The sequence below is a fragment of the Rissa tridactyla genome, chromosome 3, assembly GCF_028500815.1.
Source record: "Rissa tridactyla isolate bRisTri1 chromosome 3, bRisTri1.patW.cur.20221130, whole genome shotgun sequence".
Taxonomy (NCBI): domain Eukaryota; kingdom Metazoa; phylum Chordata; class Aves; order Charadriiformes; family Laridae; genus Rissa; species Rissa tridactyla.
In genome coordinates, this window is record NC_071468.1 from 69,017,350 (window position 1) to 69,041,484 (window position 24,135).

Below are 24,135 nucleotides of genomic sequence, written 5' to 3' on the forward strand. Positions count from 1 at the left end.
TGCTCCTGTCTCTGCGTGCTTCCTTTTTGTGCTCAGGCTCAGTCGGGGTCACCATATTCATCCACCATTGCCTTCTGTGATGTTTACTTAACTCTCTGCATGTTGCCTCAAACCATTCTTGTGCTCTGAGGAGCCTGCCCTTGATGATGTGAACACCATTCAGCTGGGCCTGAAGCTCCAGCATTGCACCTTCACCACTGCTGAGTGCATTTCCCCAGGAGCCACGGCACCTGTGGGCACCCTCATCTCTCTACGCTGATTTTCAGGAGCATTTCAAAGCCAATGGAAGTTTTGGGGATATTTTTTGACGTCTAAAGTGAGCTTCATCCAGGAAAAGTTTAATGCTTTATCTTATAAAGCCTCTGACACAACAGAACAGTTTACATGAAGAGAAAAAATATTGTTTGTGAGACAAAAATACATTTATTTGGGATAAAACCAGAAAGTCTATTAAACTTCCACAAAATCTAAAGGCCATCATACATGTCACTATTTTTTTTGCCTCAAATGTATTTCTGTTCTGCCCTCTCTTACACACACCGCAGTTCGTATGTTAAAGAGATACCTTCTCCCACCTTCCCAAAGCCAATCGAAAAAGACATTTCCTTGTAGATTCTTGTCCCTTCAGGGAGAAGATGAGAAAACAAGCAGCCCAGGATAACTGATGTGCACTCACCACAGTAAATGCACTATTCCAAGGTGTAGGTATTGCAGTAAACAGCGTGCCATAAGAATCTGCATGCAACAGAATAAAATATCATGCTCTACCTCTATGTTTTTCACTGTCCCAGTGCACTAGATGGGATATCCTACCAGTGCTTTCTCAAAAAAACCAGATTCAGGCACACTGGAGCACACATAGCTTTCATCTTAAATTCTAAAGTAAGTTCCTATACTTTGTCCTTTTGCAGAGAGCCTAAAGAAAACATGAGGGTGAAGCATGGAAAGTCTTAAGAGCCTTTGTAGGAGGGTACATAAAATGCTTCAGGGAAGAGCCTGAAAGCTACTAACAAGACAAGGTGTTTACAGGTGGGTAGATTTTCAGTGAAGGTTTCCACAACTTGTTGTCTTCAAACTAAACTTGGTGCTAGAAAGCTCTATTGTTTTGCATTACCCAAAATACGATGTGTGATTCCAGAGCCAGCATTAGGACTGAAAAATTAGGACAAATGACTGGGGTGCCCAAACAGGGCAAGGTATGAAGCTAAAGTAGGAAGCACTGCAAGTCATCCAGTGTTGGATGGGGTGAGAGAAGGATCCATCCCTGGGCAGGTCTGATGCTTGTTCTGGCTCCGTGGGAACCGTGGTAGTAGGTGTCAGTCTAATAAGACCCATCGTAAAGGAGCATAAGTGATAAACAGGCAAAAACCCCATCACATCTGTAAACTGGCGACATGGAGGATTTGTGTAGATATAGGTGCAGACAGCAAAGCCTGCTCCAATGCAGGAAGGGTAGTTCATGTGGACTATGATGTGACGCATTATTGACTGGGACTAGGAGAACTTCCTGCTTGTTAAAACTGTGCTTTACTTTCCACATGTGGTCTGTGGTCTCGACGGACAAAAACTGCATCTGTGAAGATATGTACCTTGCAACTGCATGCCAGAAACCCTCATATAATGCCGGATAAAAAGCTGTATGCCAACACAGAAACACAGGAGTATAAAAATATTTAAGAGTAAAGCTATTTTGTATACATATAAGGCAAACCTGTGAAGGAAGCAAGGTACTATCTGAGCATAAATAACTTTTAAGCTTGGGAGTGTTTTCTTTTTTACTCTCAGATGATCTTAAACATGCTGATTTTTGTTTAATTCCTGATACATAGGCTTTAGAGTCAATTTTGTAGTGAAAATCTAATCTAAACATCAAAAGTAGAAGGACATAACCAGTTTTGACAGCTACTAGTGAACAGAAACAGTTTAAATGTAAACAGACCAATAGATAAAATGTTCTGGTCTAGCTTACAAACTTCCTTTTTTTTTCAGTCCGCAATAGCACTGAATAAAACTATTTTGGCTGCAGTGTCCTCCTGAAGTCCATCCCAGCTACTCCTGTGGAGACCCCAGAAGTAGGGACTTTGTGGCACTTTTACAGTACTCTTGGGTCACTGTGGTGTACCAGTAGCAGAACAAGGTCTACTCATGGTCAGCTTTCACATCCTGGCTGGCACAGAACAGTTTTGAGCAAAAAATTTCCAAAAAGCTTTCTAATATCTTACCAGTGTTTTGTGCAGTAAAATTTATGCAACAAAATTTGTGTTTTTCTGGGAAATAATAAGTATCTTTTGGAATAACAAATATATTAAGGAAATCTGGGATTCCTTCATAATAATAGATATTTCAAAGGAAGAGAATATGGAGTCTTGAATATATCGTCTGTTTTTTGGAAAACTTCATTAAATGCTTGAGGTTAATAGTTAATTTTATTAATTCTTGCAAGTTGAGCATTGTTTCATGATAGAATATCAAGAAAGACCAACTGCAGAACAAAGGAGATGTCAGACCTTCAAACAGTTTGGACTCAGTTTCTCAGTGTCCCAAGTTGGTAGCAGGGCAATATATTTAATATTCCCACTAATAAGAAAGGCTGCTACCTCGCTACTTGACAATCTGTCCATTACCATGATAGACAGTTTGTCACTAGAGTTGCCAGAAGTGAGGGACATCCTGGTGAAAGAGATGAAATTTTGATGTTAATCACAAATGCTAGATTCCCATCTTAAATATAATTTAAAACAGAAACCTACAGGAAGCTAAAATGAATAGTACAGAACCAGGTATCAGGCTTCACAAAGTAGTTTGTTTGCTTTCTCTGTGGTCATTATAAATATGGTTTAAAATCCATTTTATTTATTTTTACTGTGGATGTTTGCAGCTTCTACAGTTGGTAAACTTGTAAGTAATACGGCATGGCTACTTAATTAAGACTATAGATGTGGTTTTGACTGCTTTATATTTGGGATAAATTCTTCTGCTTTTCAAGTCATGGAGGCACAGAAACCAGTTTTGGTCTAAGTTTTGTTTTGTTTTGTTTTGTTTGGGGGACATTGTTGTCTTCAAAGTGCCTTTATAGAGGTTTGCATAAATAAGACTGCAACGGAGATTTTTTAGAAAAACTCTGGAAAAAAGTGTGTAGAGCAATGTATAAATTACATTACAAATATTTGTTATTCTGCAGGGGACTTACGTCTCTGAAACCACCTCTGAAACAGATAATGAGGATCTTTATGCAAAAATACAGTCAAAAGCTCACTTTTCTTTTGCATCTGTTTATGCTAATTAACTTTAGTGAAACGTTTCTTTAAAATACTGGGGGTATCCTGCAGGAGAGAATTGGTTCCAGAAAGGCTCACGTTATATGGTTAGCTCTTTCTAACTTATTGACCATAGAAAATATCTGTGACCGTTTGTATTTTGCATCTCCATGCAAACTTAAAATTCAATGCAGAGATAAAGCACTAAGCATCCTGGGATATAAAACCTGTTGCACATTATGCCAAAAGTAATAACAGCGGAAGTAAGTAAATCAGTACATCCTCTGAGGCAGACCCAGATTTACTGCAAAGAAAAGCCACACCATGATCGTATCAGAAATTGTTCTCCTCCCTGGAGCCAGTAACAGGGCACCCATGAACTAAATACTATTCACATTTCTGTTGTTCAATTTATAGTGGACGGCTTTGAAGTATTACCTTCAGTGTCACAAAATGGGAGAAATTTTCTCTGCAAGAGAGATAAAAGAGATACATCTTCTGGCAAAGACCTAAAAGTAGGTACTTGAGGGTCTACAAGGCCTTAATCTTTTCCCCTCTAAGGCAAACTAATTTAGTAAATATACTATCAGGCGTACAGCAGATCATATGAACTCTTTAGGGCACATTTGGGTAGTAGATCAGGAATGTCAGTGACATAAAACTGATTAACAGAGCTGTGCAATGACAAACATAGAGAAAGCTTATGGTGAAGGTCCTGCAAGAAGTAACTTGCTATTTGAAAATGCCATACTAGCATATAAATAATTTGGAAAGCAACTGTTTTTGTGAGAGACTGACTCTTACACTTCAAAAACTGATGTCTCTGGTGAACTCCAGCAAAGAAGGTTCAGAGTTATCCTGCTAGATGTTAACTTTCCTGTTCTTCCCCAGCTGCAGATCAGCAGGGCAGGGTGTCTGGGACTGTATTGCCAATCAGTTCTGCTCCCGTCCAGATTTAGGGACAGGATGCTGAAGGCTCCTCTGAATGTGAGGTTCAGTAATATGTTACTGGCCTAAGTTACCAAAAATATAAGACACAGAAGGAAAAAGCTGCAAAAGAAATCAGGGCAGTGGTGAAATACAGATTATCAACAGCTTAGTAAATGTTCTGGGCAATATGCCGTGGACCATCTCAGAGGAGCTCTTACTGTAGGATGCTAAAGTTGCTGTATCGTGTGGTATGAGTCATGTAATATGTCTCTGCATTTGAACAATATTTTGTAAATTAAACACTGAACAGCTGAGGCCCTATAATATAATTACCAAGGTCTGCAAACACAGATTCCATCACAAAATGGCACATGCTGCTGTGGTGGCTGTCATCTCCTGGTTGAAAATGTCAGGGGCACTGTAGGAGCAGACAAAAAAGCTTGCATAGACTGAGCTGGATTGCTGAAGAGATTAAGAGCAAACATGGAGGCAGGATGCTTTACAGAAACTTGGTGCTCCCCTAGGCCTACAGGCTCCAGCTTCTGATGTAATTTAAAGCAGGCCAAGAGTCAATCTGAGCCGATTTGAACGATAACATAAAGGTCATTGTGTTGGTTGAGTGTTGGCCAAAGCTGTCTACACTCTAGGCAAAAACTCATTTACTGCTAACATGCAATTTCCAACCCACCCAGCTCACCCCCCACCTCTTCTTTCCCATGGAAAAAGGCAACTGAGGCACCCATGTGGTTTGTACTCATCACAGAGAAATCTTCACTTCCTCTTTGTCTCTTTGTTCCCACCTGCTCTTTTTTAGTTAAGGGTTAGTTTCTTTGTCTGTTCTCCGTAACTTCACTTACTGTGACCTTGCATCATTGCAACTAGAGGAGCTTTGTATTTTGCTTGGAGTGGAATTGCCTCAAGGTAATATACTGGTAACAGGTATTTCCTTCCAGGAGTGGGATTCAGACTTTGACTGTTGCTTGGTTATATGAAACCACTGATGATGAGTGAAGTCAGCCCAGTTTCTAGTTTTCTGCTGGATTTCATTCATATTTCAAAGAGGTTTAAGAACAATAGGTATTATGTTGTCTGCTGCCAGACATACTGCCAAATTGTCTGACTGCTCTTCAGCCTGTGCCTTTGAAAGAAAACATTTTTCTCAACTGATAAGCACTTCCGATATGGGAAACAACACTGAATATAAAATTAAGGAGTTTCTTCATTTACATAAAGGTAAGGAATGTGTTGTCATTTTGACTGATATGCAGATTGAATACTTTGCTAGATTTTCTTTTCCTAAATCAAAATGAAGCATTGTTCCCCCAAGGAACGCCACTACCTTGGTCATTCTGCTCAACAGGTACTTCTCGTTTGCCTGTGGTCCAGTTTAAAACCACATGATGACTTCTGAAATACGCAGTAGATAAAGATTTATAGGACGATTTTACATTCCTGAGAAAACTGGAGCAGGGGAATATAAGTAAACATGGACATATGGAAAATAGTCCTATTTGACAGCTGTACTGAACATTTATGTAGTGAGAAATCATGTGACAAAAGGTGACAGAGAACTAATAATTTTGCCCATGGGGACAAGAAATATGTCTCATAAATCCCTCCAGAAGGAAGATGGCTACACAGTAGACCTTAAGACGATAAACGTTACTTATAAAAATTCTTACACATTGGGAAATAAATTTACATGTAACACACAGCAAATTTCTATTATTAAACTGAAAACAATGTTCGACATTGAAGTTAGTAAATAATTTGGAAAGTACCCTAATAGAAAGTGGTATAAAATGTTACAGTATCTTCTTTTAGGTTGATGAATTTTTTACACTGATAATAACAGGAAACGAGAAAATAATTTGCTATTGCCTCTTATATTCTCAGGTTTTTAGTCTTTCTGTAGAAGCAGAAAATAAGAAAAATATCTCCTAGATATTTGATTAGAGGCCATATAGTCCCTGGAGTCTCAGTGGAAAGCACTCACAGACAGACTGCATGCAATTGCTGCATCATTTGAGCAGACCTAATAAAATAATCTAAAAAAAAACCAGAACAACAGCTTCTTATTTTCAAATGGAAGAGGAGCATAGACTAGAAGGACACATGAGGAGCAATGTGGCTGGCTCTACTCATTGTCATCTGCACTTCTCCATATATCTTGTAAATTGTGGGTTATAGCCATTGCTATCTGAGCACTGCTAGAGAAATGGAAGTGAGAAAGACAATGTAATGATTTACAATTGCTCTAAAGAATATAACTATAGGCATGAAGTTTATATGTTACCGGACACAAAAGGAATGTGAAATATTAAGTGTTTCCTGCAACAGGCCGTTTTAGGAACAAACATTAGGAGCATAATAAATTCAAAGGCTTCCAGAGACAAACTTGTTAAAATGTTTGTTTTAGCAAGGAATCAAAGTCAAACCACTAAGAACACAGAAATCCAAGTCTCCTCACGTTGCAGCAAGCGGCTACACAGCATGCTCCAGATTTGGGGTCAAGATTTCACAGCAGTGATTTAGGACCCCAAGTCCCATGAGCATTCCCTGTGGCCACTCTTAGGTTAGACATGACTTCCCTTATTTCAGGGACGGCCAGACAGATGATGTGGCCGCCCTTTGGCTGCTGCCAGCCAAGTTAACATGAATTGGCTTAGGCTGCGAGGCGGGTGGCAGCTGAGGCAGGCTGGATGCAGAGGTGGGGACATCCCTGGGGGCAATAACCTCTCAGGGGTTATAGTCCCACGAATCCCCAGAGCTGCTGAAGGGGCAGCTTGACATGGGCAAGCAGGCAACAGAAAATCCTAAATATCTTTGAGAAGCAAGAAGAATAACTTTAACAGAAATGTTAGACAAATTTTAATTCTCTGTGTGTGGGGGTTTTTTTGGTTTTTTTTTTAAGAAGAGATTTGTGATTACTCAGATGTGATCAGAGAAGGCTGGAGAATTTACATGTAGATATTTATTTCATAGTAAGCCAAGATAATATTAATGTATTAGAGTAAGATACAATTTGGTATCTATTACTTCACTCCCTTTGGGTAGATCGTGCTATTCTTCAGGAAATGTCACCGTTGAAGCTGAGGGTTACACGTACACTGGTAAATAAAATGGATCAGGGGCTGCTCTCTGCCCTTGGAAGTACGTGGCATGGCACAGCTTGTGTTTGTACAGCCAAAACCTTCCTTACTGCCTCATGGGAAGAGTCCCTGCCTGTGCTGTCTGCCGTTTGTCCCTGGGACTAGCAGATGACCACCTCCATGGGCACTGATGTTCAGTACCACCCAGGGTGCTCCTGCTGCTGGCCCAGACAGCACAGGTCCCACCTACCAGCCTCCCGCTCTGTCTTCAGTGACCTAGGGGACTCCGCCGTATCTACGGGCGGGCAACCGAGGGGAAACCCTCGTGAGGATCTTCTTCTCTCTAAGGCCCTTCGGTAGGAAGGGGAGACAGAAGGGCACCTGGCATGGGTAAGGCTCTGTGTGTAAGGTAAGTCAGTGGCTCTGCACTTCTGCCTCTTGGAGCTGTACAACCACACCAGATGGCAGTTAAATTGCTAAAGCTAGCTGGGGAGGTGGAAGCTTTTCTAAGTACCCCCCTTCTTCCTCTTAAACATGTCAGAAATAGTCCCATTTGTACAAAATGGGTTGAAGTGAATTGTTTTGGGGAAGCAGTTTTGACTAGACACTGAAGCGGTGTGTATTTTTTTTTAATCTGAAGTAAGTTTTTGTGGTGGAATAGTGCCACCATTCACACCAAGTGAGGCTTTAGGACTGAATTTGATAACGTTAAAGAACAGTGATGAATTAGCTAGCTCTGTGTTGGGTTGCAAATGAACATCAGATACTGTACAACAGTTTCCTCTTTGTTTGGTCTGAGCAGTATCCTTACACAAATCTTGGGGCTTGAATCAGGATTTTCCACTACCCGGCCTATGTCGGGCAAATGAACGTTCATTTAATAGCGGGTGGTATTGCATTGTATTTTCATATACCTGTGGACATATTTGGCAAATCAAACTCAGAAGACTTTTACTGCAATTAGATAGTACTGCTGTGAATAATCTTTTCGGCTTTTGCTTCATACAGTTACAGTTCTCACTTCCTAAGGGCTGAAGGAGAGTGTACGTGGGTGTGCAAAGGCCGTGAAGAACAATGTTACCAAGCCTGTTTGTAAAAAAAATGCACGTAACAACACTTGGAGTACTTAAGAGCAATTTATGTAGCCATCTAGATAAAGTTACCGGAGTTACTGTTACGCTAAGTGCATAATACTGTGTTAGTCCTGCTTATCTCATTTCACTTACTTGACAGACAGTTCTTGTACCAGACCAGTTCATGCTTGTGTGAAATAAGCGGTGAGAATAATGCACAATCAGTCTTATTTTAATGTTTTTACCACCTGGAGCCAGAAATGGGCTTTCAGTTCAAGGAACAAGGAAGCTCCTTTCATAACTTCCTAACGAGCTCACGCTCCTTCTGTTTGACATCATGCTGTGCACAGCGCGTCTTTCAACAGACGTCGTAGAGCCGATTGATGAGTACCTGCTCTTCCCTTGAAGCTAGGGAGTTATTTCACTGCACAGAAGTGCAAGTAGAAACGAGGAGAGAACTCTATATGTTGGTAAGGATACACATAATGTCCTTTATTCCCTTTATTGAATAGGAATTTGATCCAGTATCTGCCGGAGCCTGTTCTCTGCTAGTATCGATAGCACATTTTAAACATTGAAAAAAAATCACCCACAACTTATTGAAGGGGGTTGATATAAGGAGCCGTCATTGTGTATTATTAATGGTGTATCAGTAGGGGTAGATGAGAAGCAGAAGGACCAGCATGGCAGCAAATACTCTGGAAGACCAATACGACCTGCAATTCAGAAAAACTTCCTTGATTATACCAAGGGTAAAAGGCACAATTGACCGAATCTAAGAGTGCCACCCTCAGAACATTGTATGCATGCTTTTTATCCCTGGGACATGGTATCTGGAAATGGTAGCTTCTGGAAGCAAACTGATGCACTTACTTGCAAAGTGTATTTTGTCCCAAAGTAAATATGAATTCAGAGATTGTGAAATAATCTTGGGATTGGGATAATAATACAAAATATATACAAAACTGAAAACGATGATCAAGAATCTATGATAATATCACTGAGGAATGTTTCCCCATTTTGATACAGGTAAAAGTCTTACAAATTTTCCTTTTGCACTTTGGTGCTTTTATCCATAAGACATTTGAAACATCTCATTCATATGGAATACTGAGGAAAGAAATATCATATTACTTATATTAGACTACATTGCATGAAATCATAGAAAGGAATATAATCTGATGGTGAGCATGTAGGAGTTTAATCATTCTTTTTATACAAGTTATAATTAAATTATCAAATCCCCCAAACAATTGACAATCAAGGATTAAAATGAATCACAGTCCTAGCTGCAATAGTTAATTGTTAAGTTAATCATCCTGTAAGGTTTAATGCTCTGTCACTCTCTTGCTACTAATTGCTGTCAGAGTGTCTTTCTCAATCTTCATTGAATAATATTATTTTCTTGGTAAAAAAAAAAACCCAAACCACTGTGGTCACATGATACGAAACACCAATCAAGAATGAACTCACATCATCAGCACAAATGTGCTAAAAAACATTGACAACCAGCAGGATTTACACCACATCTTGTATTATCTTCCTGCGCCTCTCTAACTTTGTGCTGGTTCAGCTATTTTAAGTCCTCTAAAAGTCAGAATAAAACTAGCAGAAAGAAGCCTAAAACTGGCATAGACTCCATAGTCTGGTTAATCTGACAGACATGTGGCTGTGTGATGATGCTTGGGCTTCACGGGTGATCTGACAGGGCTCCAATCCCTGAGAGACGCAGAGCAGAAAATGCAGAAACTTTGAAGTTGGGGTAGAGCAGAAAATCTTCATGAGCCAAACCAAATCTTTGGGCTGGAGCCCCAGTTAAACACGAAAAGCGCCTTGATCAGAGTCCGGACATCATTGCATCAACCTGTCCTAGCAGAGACAGGAGAAACAGACAGCTGACATCTAGCGCTGGCACTCGAGAATAAAATGGGTCAGGAAGAAATTCCTCTGATTAGCCCTAATCTGTGTACCCCCCGTTCTTCAGAAAGGTTCAACTTGATTTGAAATAGTTTGGAGAGAAATTCTTCTTTTAGCAGAGAAGGGGCAATTCCTTGCCTCCAGCAACTCTCAGTAATTTTATATATTACTTTATTGAAGTTCCCTTCAGATGACTTCTGTTAGAAGCACACTTGAATGCATTCTGTAAGAATAGAGAAAACTCAGATAGCAACTTAGTAACTATTTTTTTTCAAAGTGGGTGAAAAATGTATTAAAATACTTTTTATCAGGTCTCAGGAGTGTCTTCTGTGGCCCTTACTAGTCAGATGAAAGAGTCTGTGTGATGTTTACACAGCCTCCCACAGAGTAATTGCCATAGCAGCTCATATAAAAGCAACAGTAGAAAGGTGTAAAAGTCATTTGCTAGGAAGAAATAGGAAGCAATCAGCAACACTTTAAACAAATTATTGCCATGAAATCACTCTCTCAGCTTGAGATAAGCACTCGGGGTCTGTTAAAGCTATAACAGCCCTGTGGCTTCTCCTCCCAGGATATTTTTCTGCAAAATTTTTAGTCAGAAAATGAGGGACTCAGCGGAGTGATGCTTTAAGCTGGTGCTGAATATACTTGTCCTCAGGCTACGGCTGGTACCCACTCCCGTGTGCGTGAATATGTATATGTCTGCGTGTACATGTGAATGTGTGAGTGTATTATGTGAATATGTGCAATGACTTTTCAAACGTGTTATTAAGAGCGATGTCCTTTTTCAGCGAAGCAGAATTCTGCGCAGGTTAAGCTGGTTAGAAGTAGCTGTTTGCAGAAGAGCCGTCTGCAGATGTCTGTGGTAGGTAGCAGAGCTCTGAGCTGCCCCAAGAGGGAAGCGCTTGGCACAGGTGAGCTGAGAAAGGAATGTCCTTTTGGGGGGAAAACTAAAGGACGGGAGGATTTTTCGGGCTGCCTGTGAAGCCGGGCCAGCTCTGTGGCCACCCTGGCTCTCTGGGAGGGAGATGTGCTCTCCTGGCACTCTGCCTTTGGAGGGAGAAAGTATCGCCCCTGTGAATCCCCTTCCTTGCCCTTGGCTAGAGGCCACATCCATGCCGACCTCTTGGCTGCTTGTTCCAGCTCCCAGTTACCACATCCGAAGGGTATTTGAACTGTGTATCCAGTTTGTTGTTATGGGAAACTCAGAAGTGTCGGCTTCAGAAATACTGTGATTCTGTCATATTCCTGGGCCTGCAGGGTTTTTGGCTATTATTTCTGCTAGGTGTCTTTTTTATTAAACCTCCTCTCTTTTGGGAGCAGATGGCTGTGGGTGTACAAAATGAGTATGAGACCAATCACTTTTGCCTTTTACTCAAAATTCACATCTGCCCATTCCCCCTGATGTCACTGGTAGGATTAGGAGTGCAGGTGGGGACTAAGCGGATGAGCTCTTGAGAAGGAAACTCTCATTTTGTAAATCTTCTTTCTGAGAGAAACTTGGCTCTCTAGAGATGTGGGGCTCCAGGGCTATGATTCAAAGGGAAAAAAAACAGAATAGCAATGGGATGTGTAATACATTCTGTGTGTATGCGCAGACTCAAGCGAGCAGGAAGGGAATCGCAGATGAGGTGGGACGGTCCTCAAATATGGGGCAGGGGCAGTGGCTGGGAGGGATGGGAGGTTCCAGGGCTACCTCTGCCGTGAGAAAATGGTTCTTGGCGCTTGCAAACCATGTCCATGCAAGGGCCGGGAGTGGGCAAGGAGACAGGCACCAGTTCTGCTCCCAGGAGCCTGCCGACAGCCAAATGGCAGCTGTGGGCCAGTGCTTAAGCCTTTTCCCTGGCCTTGCTGCATTTACTGGAGCCAACGTAGCAAGAGCAATACTGGCATACACAAAGCAGAAGCTGATTTGGGAGAAGAGAGGTCTCTGCCGTGAAGGAGGAGAAACACTCCCAGTGTTCCCAGCGGGGTCTCTGACGGACAGAGGCATTGCAGGTAATCCTTAAAACAACAAGAAGAAACTGGTAACGGAAAGCAGAGATGCTGAAAGTTCCCACTACAGCCTTATGATGGAAAAGAGCCAAGAAATCCCCAGCTGCCTGCTTTTAGGTATCTTTTTTTTTTTTATTATTTAGGTGAACATGCACAGCTGCGGGCATAACCCCTTCCAAACACAGGCGCTGCCTCTGTCAGATGGAAGAGATTTGTAGGTGTCACAGAGTCAGGGCTCATAGACATTCAGCAGTGTTGCTATAAAAAGCTGTGGTAAGCCCTACTTATTATTTTATCCCTTTATGACCAACCTGACACCACATACGTTGCAGCACTCGTCCACTTCCTTGGAGGTAAATTCACTCAGAGAAGAGGGTGAAAGAAGGATGCTGCTGCTCTTTGCTGCTGCCTTGCCACTACCCTGGGAACCTTCTTAGTCGTACTGGAAGGTACATCTGTTAGTTTTGTTGCTATAATGCTCATTCCTTTTCTTACCTACAGGAGCTTAAAAATTACTGAATGTATACACTTGTGTCAAAGTACGAGACACCTTTCAGTCTCATTTTTAATTTTGAAACACCATTGAAGTTGAATCCATTTTACATTTTGACACCAGTCATTGGTTGTGTTCTGTATATTTCTTCAAGCTACTGTATTTTCCTCGCTACGGATTTGACTTTTGTTAATATTAAGTGGAGATGCATCTGGAGTAGAAAAATTGGATCCATCTCTGGATTTAAACTCCGTCAAAATTCACGCACAGTGCAAGATAGAGTTTGTTCAGGCTCATGTCTGCATGGAAAATATTCAACCCTGTCTCAAGGTTTGTTTATGTGTTTTTTGATTTCAATATTACATGAACCAACTGCTATTTAATTAGCGAGGCATTGTAGAAATTCTTCTTATGGGTGTAATTTGCTTTGATCTCTTGCCTGAGGAAGGAGTTTAGCAATGGAACCACTGTTCCTTCCTAATACGAGCACACATAATTGTAGTTGCTTTATCCTGGCTGTGGACTAGATTATTTCTCTACTGCTTTTAAAATATTGCTTCTTCCTCTCAAATAAATTCTTCCCATCAGGAGCTAGCCGCACATCTCCCGTTTCTTTGCTAGTCTGTGCTGGTTTAGTCTTCATGCTGCATGCTGCCTCAACCTTTTTTATTAGGCCCTTTTGACTAGGAAAGTGATTAGCGAACATCTTTGGAAGCTGGATTCATAACCTCATGGGTTGCTTCAGATCTTTGTTTTACAGCTTTTTACGTATGTGTGGAGAGCAAGCAACATCCAACAATTCTTACCTATGCAGTCAGCAAACGCTGAAGAGCAGCACATGTGTAGTTATTTACTTGTTATGATGGCATTGTCACATTGGGGCTCTCTGGGGCACCTATCCCATTGACCTCTTTGGTATTAGGTGGCCTGAACCCTGTGCATGATGCTCTTTAATTGTATTTACTCTGGCAGGAAGGAGTCTGCCTGGACACGCTGTCAAGCAGAGAGCAGGAGGTGAGTCTGGCCCCTTTCCTTCAGGAAAAACAGCTGGGCTGGAGTCAGGCTGGGAGGAGAGGTCAGCAGGTCACCTTGGGGTCAGGGATGCTAAAATCTGAGTTTGAGTAGTCTTGGTTTCCACAGAAACAGCAAATCTCCCCTCCCAATTTTTCATCTCGCTCTTTCATCTCTCCCAGCTCCTCCCCACATTCTTGCCATCTGATGTATTAGGGCCAGCTAGCTCAGATTCATCTTTCAGCAGCAACCGGAGGAGCTGCTGACACCCTCACTGTGCATGCCTTTTGCAAGCCCAGCAGCTAAAACACTCTCCTCTGCTGGAGGCAAATCTGTAGCTAGCTATGACTGTAGACCAGGCTAGAGCATAATGTGCCCCCCCCGAAAGCGAAGGTTGAACCAGCAGCCGAAAGGGCAGAGCAGGCTCTGACCCTTTAGCAAGGTGAGGACACAGCAGGACCTAGTTGTGTAAACTGGGAGGGAGAGGAAGGCAAAGGGAAACACGCAGAGAGAGAGCAAGTCGCCCTTTCCCCTGCCCACAGTCTCTGCTGAAGGGATGTGCATGGGAAAATGAGTCTTGCACCTGTTTATGGTATAAATTATGAGGGATGCGGAGAGAATGGTGCGTGTTCGCTTGTAGTGATTCCATCGGTGACCTTCTGACTGAGGCTTTTACCACTGTAGTTTATCACACATTTTTTCCATCACTTTCTGACAGTGTGGACTGACAGCTTCAGTAGCTTTCTCTAAATGAAAGCTAACGCACTGCAAAGCATGCCAGGCAATCAGCATTCAGTCGATGCCACAGTTTCCTTTCTGCTTCTCTTTCCTCGCCCCCTCCCATGCCTGCTGCCTCTGAAGTTTAGCATCCCCTCTTGCTTTTAGGAAGAGCAGTCTAACAGACTGAAGAGAGCTGACGAAACAGAAGAAAGCTCCTCGCATGGTGATGTCCCTCAGCACACTCCATGCCTCATGTTCACACCTGTAAAATGGGGGTGATTATTCCTTGCTAAATGCAGCGACTGTGGGCATGTGACTATGTCAAGTGACCAGAAAGGCAGCTGGATAGCATGTCTGAGGGAAAACCAACGCTGAGTTTGCCTTCCTGGCAAATGAAAAGGTGAAGCCTTGATTTAACAGAGCAGAGAAAAGCCTGAATCATAGAATTGTCCGGGTTGGAAGGGACCTTTAAGGTCATCAAGCCCAACCACTAACCTAAAACTGCCAAGTCCACCGCTAAACCATGTCCCTAAGCACCACGTCTACCCATCTTCTGAATACCTCCGGGGATGGTGATTCAACCACTTTCCTGGGCAGCCTGTTCCAGTGCTTGACAACGTTTTCACTGAAGGAATTTTTCCTAATATCCATCCTAAACCTCCCCATATACCTAAATGAGCCAGCAGCTGTGAGAAAGAGGGTAAAAACCACTTGTTGGTGCGCATTTATAAGCAGTGCTTTTGCGGTGCCCTGCTGTCATGTGTTTCTGTGTCCTTCTTAGCTTCTTACTGAACTCAGGCTTCAGTCAGACCCTCCTGACGTCTGGGCAGAGACTTCACTCTGCTCATCACACAAGGAGCTACGCAAGCTGCCCAACTCCTCTCTTGAAGCTATGTAATATTTTGTACAGCTCCAGTATCCTCATTCTGCATGCCAATATATTTTACAATGTCCATATGGGTTTTGGTCTGGTTATTATTATGGGCTGGACCTCCTGATGGGCAGGCAGTGTATGAGCATGGGGAAGGAGTTACAAACTATCTGCGCTGCAGCTGCTTATTCGTGCAACTGAAATAAAACGCCAGGCAGCACCCTTCACTGAGACCGCGATGTATTTTGGCCCCCAGGCTGCCAGCAAAGGGATGGGGTCGTGCAGGGGGTGAGGAGACGTGGTGAAGGGCAGCGTGGGGGTGAAATGAGGGTGTGCTGATGGCAGCTATCTTCGTCTGCCAGCGCCTGCCTTACAAATCTGCTTGGAGTTAGATGAGGGCAAGCGCTTCTGATGAAGGGAAATAGGAGAATAAAAGAAGGTATGGAGGTAGAGTATGGATAGCCTTTAAAATTCCCCAGGTTTGAGGAATGACATAAAAAAGACACGTTTCCCAACATTAGGAAGCAAGGGGGGAAGGATTTTTTTTCCTCTCTGTCCCTTTGTTGCCCTCTTCCTTCCTACGACCTTTTCCTTGACACGGTGAGTCACAATCCTGTGGCAGAGAGGTGGAAAACTTCGAGCCATAGATCCTCTCTGTCATAGCCATTCTCCCGACCCAAATTCCTGCTGATCTCAATCACCATCTCAGCTCCACACAGCACTCGCCTCAGCTGCTCACAAAGCAGCACTAACCACCTGGCTGCCTCCACACATGCATTTTTGGGACACCCAAACCAACAATTTACACTGTGGTAAAACCTCAGTCTCATTATGGTTCCTCCGGAGCTATAGAAGTGAGGTAATAGGTAGAGCCCACACTTTGATCTTCCCCAGACTATGGATCTTCTTCTGTTCATTATAATCACCCAGGGATTGATTAGGCAATTACCAGCCTGATAAAGGCCAGACTTTAAAATGGCTATTGGGCCACCTCAGAAAAGAGCCACAGGATGCCGAGGCTGCCACGACGGTGGCTGGTGTCCCCAGCAAGGTCTGCCTGGCCCCAGGCGGCTCTTCAGATTACTCGCTAACTTCAGCGGCAGACGAGTGTCTCACCACTCATTGCAGACTTGGGTTGTACCAGACCTATTTTGAACTCAGGAAACTAGAGCAGATAGCTAGCTATCAAACAGGGCTTAAAACCCAGTTTAGACCAAATCCTCCTTCATACTCTTAGGATCCTCCAGGCTTCTTAGGATCCCTTGGACACATACCATAGTATGCGGTAGTGACCGGTGCTTCTGCATGGCACTTTAGCTGTCTTCCTCAGTCAGGTTTTCAACAATTAACTAGTAGGCTGGGGAATAATTACTAGCCATCTTGGCATCCAGAGGCAGAACAAATCCAGGCTGTATGTGATAGGTACTGAGGCTGGAGCGAAGTGTGGCACCTGGTTAAGAAGATGATTGTCAGTTTTTGCCTTGCACTAGGAAAATTTGCACTTTCCCTTGCGCTTGCACACCAATATGTTGTATCAACACGTCCAGTAATGCATACGAATAATGCATTACAAATAATAAATACTTAAAAATACATAATGATAACACATTAAATCCTGTTTATATTGGATATCAGGAAGAAATTCTTTACTGTGAGGGTGGTGAGGCACTGGAAGAGGTTGCCCAGGGAGGTTGTGGATGCCCCATCCCTGGAAGTGTTCAAGGCCAGGCTGGATGGGGCTTTGAGCAGCCTGGTCTATTGGGAGGTGTCCCTGCCCATGGCAGGGGGTTGGAACTAGGTGATCTTTAAGGTCCCTTCCAACCCAAACTATTCTATGATTCTATGATTCAGGGTCTTCACACTTGATAAAATAGTTTTTGAAAAAGTTGAGGATACTTTAGTTATTTCATAAGCCATGACTAATGTTAAGAATGACTCTCCTTTCCCAAAACAGCATTGACTCATATGTTTGCTAAGCTACAGAGCTAGTAACACCAATAAGAGCTCTGCTTTTGCCTCTCCTTGGATCTGCAGGAAGGTGAATGTAAGGGGTGACACTGCCTGTCCTGAAATCAGTGGAAAAAATGGTACTAGTTTCTGTGGTAACAAAACAGTCCAGAAGGTGCTTTTTAATGAAAGAGTAGATGACAGACATCTTGAGAAGTTATACTTAATGTAACTTCTGTTTTTATACTGCAAATTAAGCCATGCAGCAGTGGTCACACATAACAGATCATGTATAAACTGCACTTTGACGTCTGTGTTTCATGTGACAAATCAGTACTTTCCATAGAAGCAGACTTTTTTTTGCTGCTGCTTTTAACAAGAGCATTTTATAGATGTGAAAGCACTCTTGAGTGAGCTGGAGCATTTGACCAAAGAACTCCTCCAGAATCCCAGACTCGCTTCTTCTTTCTGTTGAGCTAAATGCCCCATCACCATAGTCAAACCGTAGGGTGGTACACAGAAAACGCATCTAATCCCAAGATTAGGAATATGGCTACAGGTAACTGTCTTTTTAAAATAAAATACAGATTTAGGAGCAAGGTTGCATTTCCTTTAAGCTGTATATTTCATATATGAACTATACAAATCAATAATTTTGCTTATAAGAAAATATACAAACATTTACTTGAAGTTTAGAGGGGGTTTCAAATTTAAGTCCATTCTATTAGGCTTCAAATGCAAGGAAAAGGTAAAATCTGAAATAACCCAGATGGATCAAAAATGCCATTTAAATGCATTGTCCTGTTCTTTATTAAAGACAAGCTTTTTAATACAATCATCAGCTTGTGAAGATACAAATGCAGATAAGAGTAGGTCTGATTTGGGTGGAGATTTATTGCAGCATCACATCTGTCCCACAGCACAGAGAATGCTCTGATGCCCGACCCAATCTTAGGCATCAACAGCAATTTCTCCCTTGGTTTTTGCTCTTTGCTGAAAAAGCATCTCCCCCTCTTGCGGCTACATTTCATCCCAGGTTTTCCCTTTCCACTCTCAGGTTGTGTAATAAGTCACAGCAAGGGCATCTAATCATCTCTAGAATGTGACAACATTTGGTTCAGATTCCCTTATCAGCATCACCTTTCCTTCTGCCTCTGCCTCATCCTTAAAGAAGACCAGGCGGTGGGCCTTAGAGATCAGTCACACGTCGACCACTTCTTCAAACACTTCACGTGGGAAACCTTTCAGAGGCATGATTGCTGAGCTGCAGACCTGGAAAATAACTGTCATCGAGACCTTTACATCTGTCAAAGGAATTTCAGCCCAGTGACACGGCTTTGCCCCTACTTTTTTTTAAACTTTAGCAAGCCCTTGGATCCTTTATGACTTAAAACAACTACTGTAGGGCATTACTTTGGGAGGAGATCTACTTCAGAAAAGTGTTTTAGCCAAGAATTAGTTACACACCTTCAAAATGAAAGAAGCTCTTTATTATATCGTGTGTTGTAATTAAGATGAAACCGTATGCTGTGTTTCCTTTGTTCCTGTCGATTTGTGGAAAACCCCAAGGTACTGCAGCCCCAGGAAAGCCGATCGCATCTGGCTCTGAGCTGGTGGGGCTGCGACAGGTGTAGGGCAGCCTCCCCCCTGCCTCGCTGCCCCACGGCCCCTGGCCAGCCCTGTCCCTGCCCCTGGGGGCGCTCAGCACTCCCTGGACTGTGACGGCTGCTCTGCAGAGGTCTGTCCACCAAAGGGACTCCCAGCCCGTTGCTGCAGGACCAACGCCAGCCAACGGGAGCTGGGTCAGGTGGGGAGGTGGTCCTTAATGCAGCCATAGTGGGGGAGTCAGGGTGGCTCTGATCCTAAATACGTCACCTTATCATACGCTTGACTCTAACCAGGTGATAAGAACCTATTGAGTTTGGTAGGACTGAAGGTTGGCTTGCACTGATGTTTTCTGCTAGGTAATAACACTTGGGTATGTTATTACAAATTTTGTTGATTAAGGACCTGATTGTGCAGGGATGTGTCCCACTGTGGAAATACAAAATGCTGCTGTATAAGTTTGCTGACGACATCAAGCTGTGTGGTGCAGTTGACAGGCTGGAGGGAAGGAATGCCTTCCAGAGGGACCTGGACAGGCTTGAGAGGTGGGCCTGTGTGAACTTCATGAAGTTCTACCAGGCCAAGTACAGGGTTCTACTCATGGGTTAGTGCAATCCCAAGCACAAACACAGGCTGGGCAGAGAATGGATTGAGAGCAGCCCTGAGGAGAAGGACTTGGGGGTCCTGGTGGACGAGAAGCTCAACAGTGTGTGCTTGCAGCCCTGAAAGCCAACCGCATCCTGGGCTGCACCAAAAGAAGCATGGCCAGCAGGTCAAGGGAGGTGATTCTACCCCTCTACTCCAATCTCATGAGACCCCACTTGGAGTACTGTGTCCAGCTCGGGAACCCCCAACATAAGAGGGACAGGACCTGTTGGAGCGAGTCCAGAGGAGGGCCACAAAGATGATCAGAGGGCTGGAGCATCTCTCCTATGAGGACAGGCTGAGAGAGTTGGGGGTTCTTCAGCCTGGAGAAGAGAAGGCTCCGAGGAGACCTTCTAGCAGCCTTCCAGTACCTGAAGGGGGCCTACAGGAAAGATGGGGAGGGACTCTTTATCAAGGGGTGTAGTGATAGGACGAGGGGTAATGGTTTTAAACTGAAAGAAGGTAGATTTAGATTAGATATTAGGAAGAAAGTCTTCACTGTGAGAGCGCTGAGACACTGGAACAGGTTGCCCAGAGAAGTTGTGGATGCCCCATCCCTGGAAGTGTTCAAGGCCAGGCTGGATGGGACTTTGAGCAGCCTGGTCTAGTGGGAGGTATCCCTGTCCATGGCAGGGGGTTGGAACTAGAAGATCTTTAAGGTTCCTTCCAACTCTAACCATTTGATGATTCTATGAGTCTATGATATATCTGCATTAAAAAATACAAAACCTGTTGTAAACCCAACCACTACTGTGTTTCTTTAAACCTTACAAGATGCCAACTGCTTCCTTTCTGAGTGTTTTTTTACATGCAGTGAAGTTAGAATGTAATGGCATTTAGTGCCTTAGAGAGCATAGTTTGGTTATTTGGAAATACGTGTGCAAAATTTTTTAGTACATAAACTGTGCTAGTGTATGAGTGTGTTTTGTGAATCCTACATAAATCTCAGTTTAAAAGCCCCGTTTTGAGGGCTGTGTGTATGTATTCTAAAACTGTGGAGAAAAAAAAGCAAATTGTATATTTTGAATACATTTAAATGCATCAGCGTTAGCCTGCTGCTACCACTGTATATGGAAGATAGAAAACATTTTGTGCTCTTACACAATTTGCACTTAAATTCTGTTGAATCTTTTCATCAGATGATCTTTTTTTGCTTTGGTTGAATACAAAATCACATCCAAATATTGAAAGTGATGTGTTTTGAAAGCAAATGCTATCTTGCCTCTTCTTCCCTTGCCGGTAATAACAACCTTAAAAAGACACTCACTCTATTAATCATTGTATACTACTTAATGAGTAATGCTTTGAATTCGCACAGTTACCTTTTCCTGGAGATCACACAGAACTTGAAATAATTACCCACCAGCAAGAACTGAAACTATTTAACTTGTCTCTTTGCCTAATTTACAAACGATTTCACTGGCACACTAAGTCTTGCTGCGGTATTTCTGCCTCCATTTAGACCAGAACAGTAACCAGGGTCACCTGGAGAGGGGCAACTCCACCAGCCTCCTGCTGCGGCGCCCTGACAAGAGGGGTTGTCTCTGAATGTGATTATACCTCTTCAAGCAGCCAATGTATACAGGAAGGATATAAAAAAATGTATTTTCTCCTTTATTTCCTCCTTTCTTTCTTTTCCTTCTTTCGTCCCTTCTTCCCTTCCTCTCTTTTCCCTTCCTTCCATGTTCATGTACTTCCTTCCTTCCTTCCTTTCTTTTCAGGCAAAGTATATTCCTTCCTTTCCCCTAAAAAAAATGCAGGGATGTGTCATATTTGACACTGCAAGACATCCAAAGGCATACTGTCTCAGCCTGCCATACATTTAATCTGAAAGTTTCATATTTTTATCTATTAACTGTATATCTGCAACGACTCATAAAGTATTCCTTTACAGTCTTTGCTGTGAGAAATATTTGTTCTGGGTGGATCATCCTATGCCGGTGGTGTTATGGTAAGACCATGGTAAGGAAATGCAAAGATTTGGTCGTATGTGGAGGAAAACCACCATTTAGCACAACTGAAGTGTATTAGGGGAAGATGATCCTTGTAGTGGTAGAAAGACTCAGTGGCTTGTAGTCGACTCAGCCTGTCAGTCACCAGCTGTGGCTACAGGGTTATCAGTCTCTATGTTTCTGCTGAAGATGAGGAGATACTAGCTTATTTCCAAGAGACCTTTAATTGGCTTTAGTCAAGTAACACGGAGCGCTGATAAGTTATCAACCCTTTCTAATCAGACTCTAGTTCAGTTCTCCAACATCCTGGCTAGACCCATTTGGGCAGTGGTCATATGCCTGTAGCTGGAAGCAGTCGCTGGCGCAGGCAGAAGTTTTGTTTAAAAATAGGTCAGTGAGCACTTAAAAATCTGTCCTCCACAAAACAACATTAATGTTTTCACATCAGAGGAAAGAAAATACACTCCCAAAGGGGACGTGCTTTGTTTGTGTACATGGCAATGCAGCAGCCTTTCTAATTATCACCTAGTCGAAGAGGATGTTTTCTGTTGTGCACGTATGGCTGCATGTTACTCATTCCTGGCTGCGTTCTCACCCCTGTAATTTTAGTGCTCATCTGTAATGCTGGAATGCGTGCCCAAAGAAGAAAGCCCATGAAAAACAGATTTGTAAGAAAAAAGAAAGCAAATCCCCTCCTCCCTGAAATCTAGAGCAACATCCCCCCTTACACAGTTACAGGACACTTCAAAAAGGTGGGTGGAGTAAAAAATTAAAAGCATGCTTTGGCTTCGTGTTTAGGAAGCGCTAGCTCAAGTAGCAGCAGGTATCTCGCTTTTTCTGCTTTGGATTTCCCCCCATCAGAATTGCAGTCTATTCCCAAACACACCAGCACACACACTAAGCAGATGATAGTTTTATTTTCAACACAGATGCAACCCATCTCCTTTGTACAATACTGTGACCAGAGACAGGAGGTGTCTCTTGCAGGGACCCTATCATTAGTAATAGAGTATTCTCATTAATTTCCTCTTTTTCCCTCCATTCTTTCCTCTTTTAAACAAAACACTTGCCAAACAGTGAATATATTTAATCTTTAGTTGAACAACGTATTTGTTGGTGCAAAAATAGGTATCTCGTGGAAATTTGTAGCATAAGTTATTCAAAACCTCATTGTTTCTTCATTTCCCTGCAGATGTATAAGGGGTCTCCTCTCTCTTTGCGTACTTCTGAATTCAGCTTTTGCCAGGCACCTTCAGGAAAGAAAAACTGCCTTGTATGTATTGTGTTTTAAAATAAAGATGTCAAGTTTAAAAGCACGGAGTCATTGAAATCTGAGATCATCTATTTCTGGTTTTCATTAACATGAGCTGCACATAGTTGCTCACCACGACACATTACAAAGTCCCAGTCCGCCCATCACTCAGAAACCATCTCAGCCTGAAAATCAGTGGTTAAAGCATGCAGCAGCTCCTGGTCCATGCGTATACCTGATTTTCCTCAGCACCAGAACCACCAAGCTCAGGAAGACAGGGGGCAGGTCTCCGGAGCTCAGCATCCCAAGTACCTACCTACTCCCTCGTGCCTGCCTGACCTGAGGAAAGGGGATGGCGCACCAACACACATGTAGTCCCAGCATCTGAGCACCTTGGTCATTCAGGGAACTTAAGTGACTTCCGTTTTCAGATGGACAATTTGAGACACCTGGAAATGAAGGCTTAGACTCACGGAGGGCAATCAAATTCAGAGCCACCTCAAGACTTTTCTGGATTTTTCCCAGCCTCCCACAAAAACCTCTTGTGTTTTGGTGGAGTGGGCTGAGACCTACACTGCCTTAGCTTCTAACTCATCCCCATATCAGTGACTTGCTTTTCTTCTTCCCATCTGTTTAGGAGATAATATTAGCGCCGCAGGTCCATCCCATCCCCAGCTGGTCTGGAGCGGTTCATTCCTGAGCATTTGCTCCTCTTTTCCCCAGGCTTTTTCGCAACGTGTCAGTGATGGTGATAAAAGTCGGCTGAACTGAAGGCAATGTAAACAGACAAGTACTGTCTTCATGCTGTCCCTCTGAAGTGCCTCCTAGAAAGTCTGGAAAAAGGATGTGAATAGTTTATTGAGGACGGTATATTAAGGACATAACTACCTTGTTGGTAGTCTCTACTGGAGACTGCAAGGTTGCTCATTCCTTCCACGACCACAAATCATCTGAGTGTCTCTTGTCTACAAAATGGGACATGGCTTAATTAAACACAAAGCATAGCCCAGTTATCCGACAGCGAGGCTTCGGCTGTGGTTTGCTGGGGCCGAGCTCCGTCCCCGCTGGAGGAAGGAGACACGGGGAGCCCCGGGAAACCAGGCTGCCCTTCTCGCCCCAGGATGCTCAGGCTCCTATCGGATGGGTTCCTTTAAATCTGCAGCCTTACTTTCAATTTATTCTTGACAAACAGCAGGCCCTACAGAAAAAAAAAAAAAAAAGGAGAAAAAAAAAAGAAAAAGAAAAGAAAAGAAAGAAAAGAAAGCTTTCAATTCAAAGCGCATAGTTGTGAAAAAGCCATGCTCTGAACCGGGGTGAGGGAAAGCAGCTCAAGGCATATATTCTACCCTGGCCTGTACTTAATTATGTGTTTTGA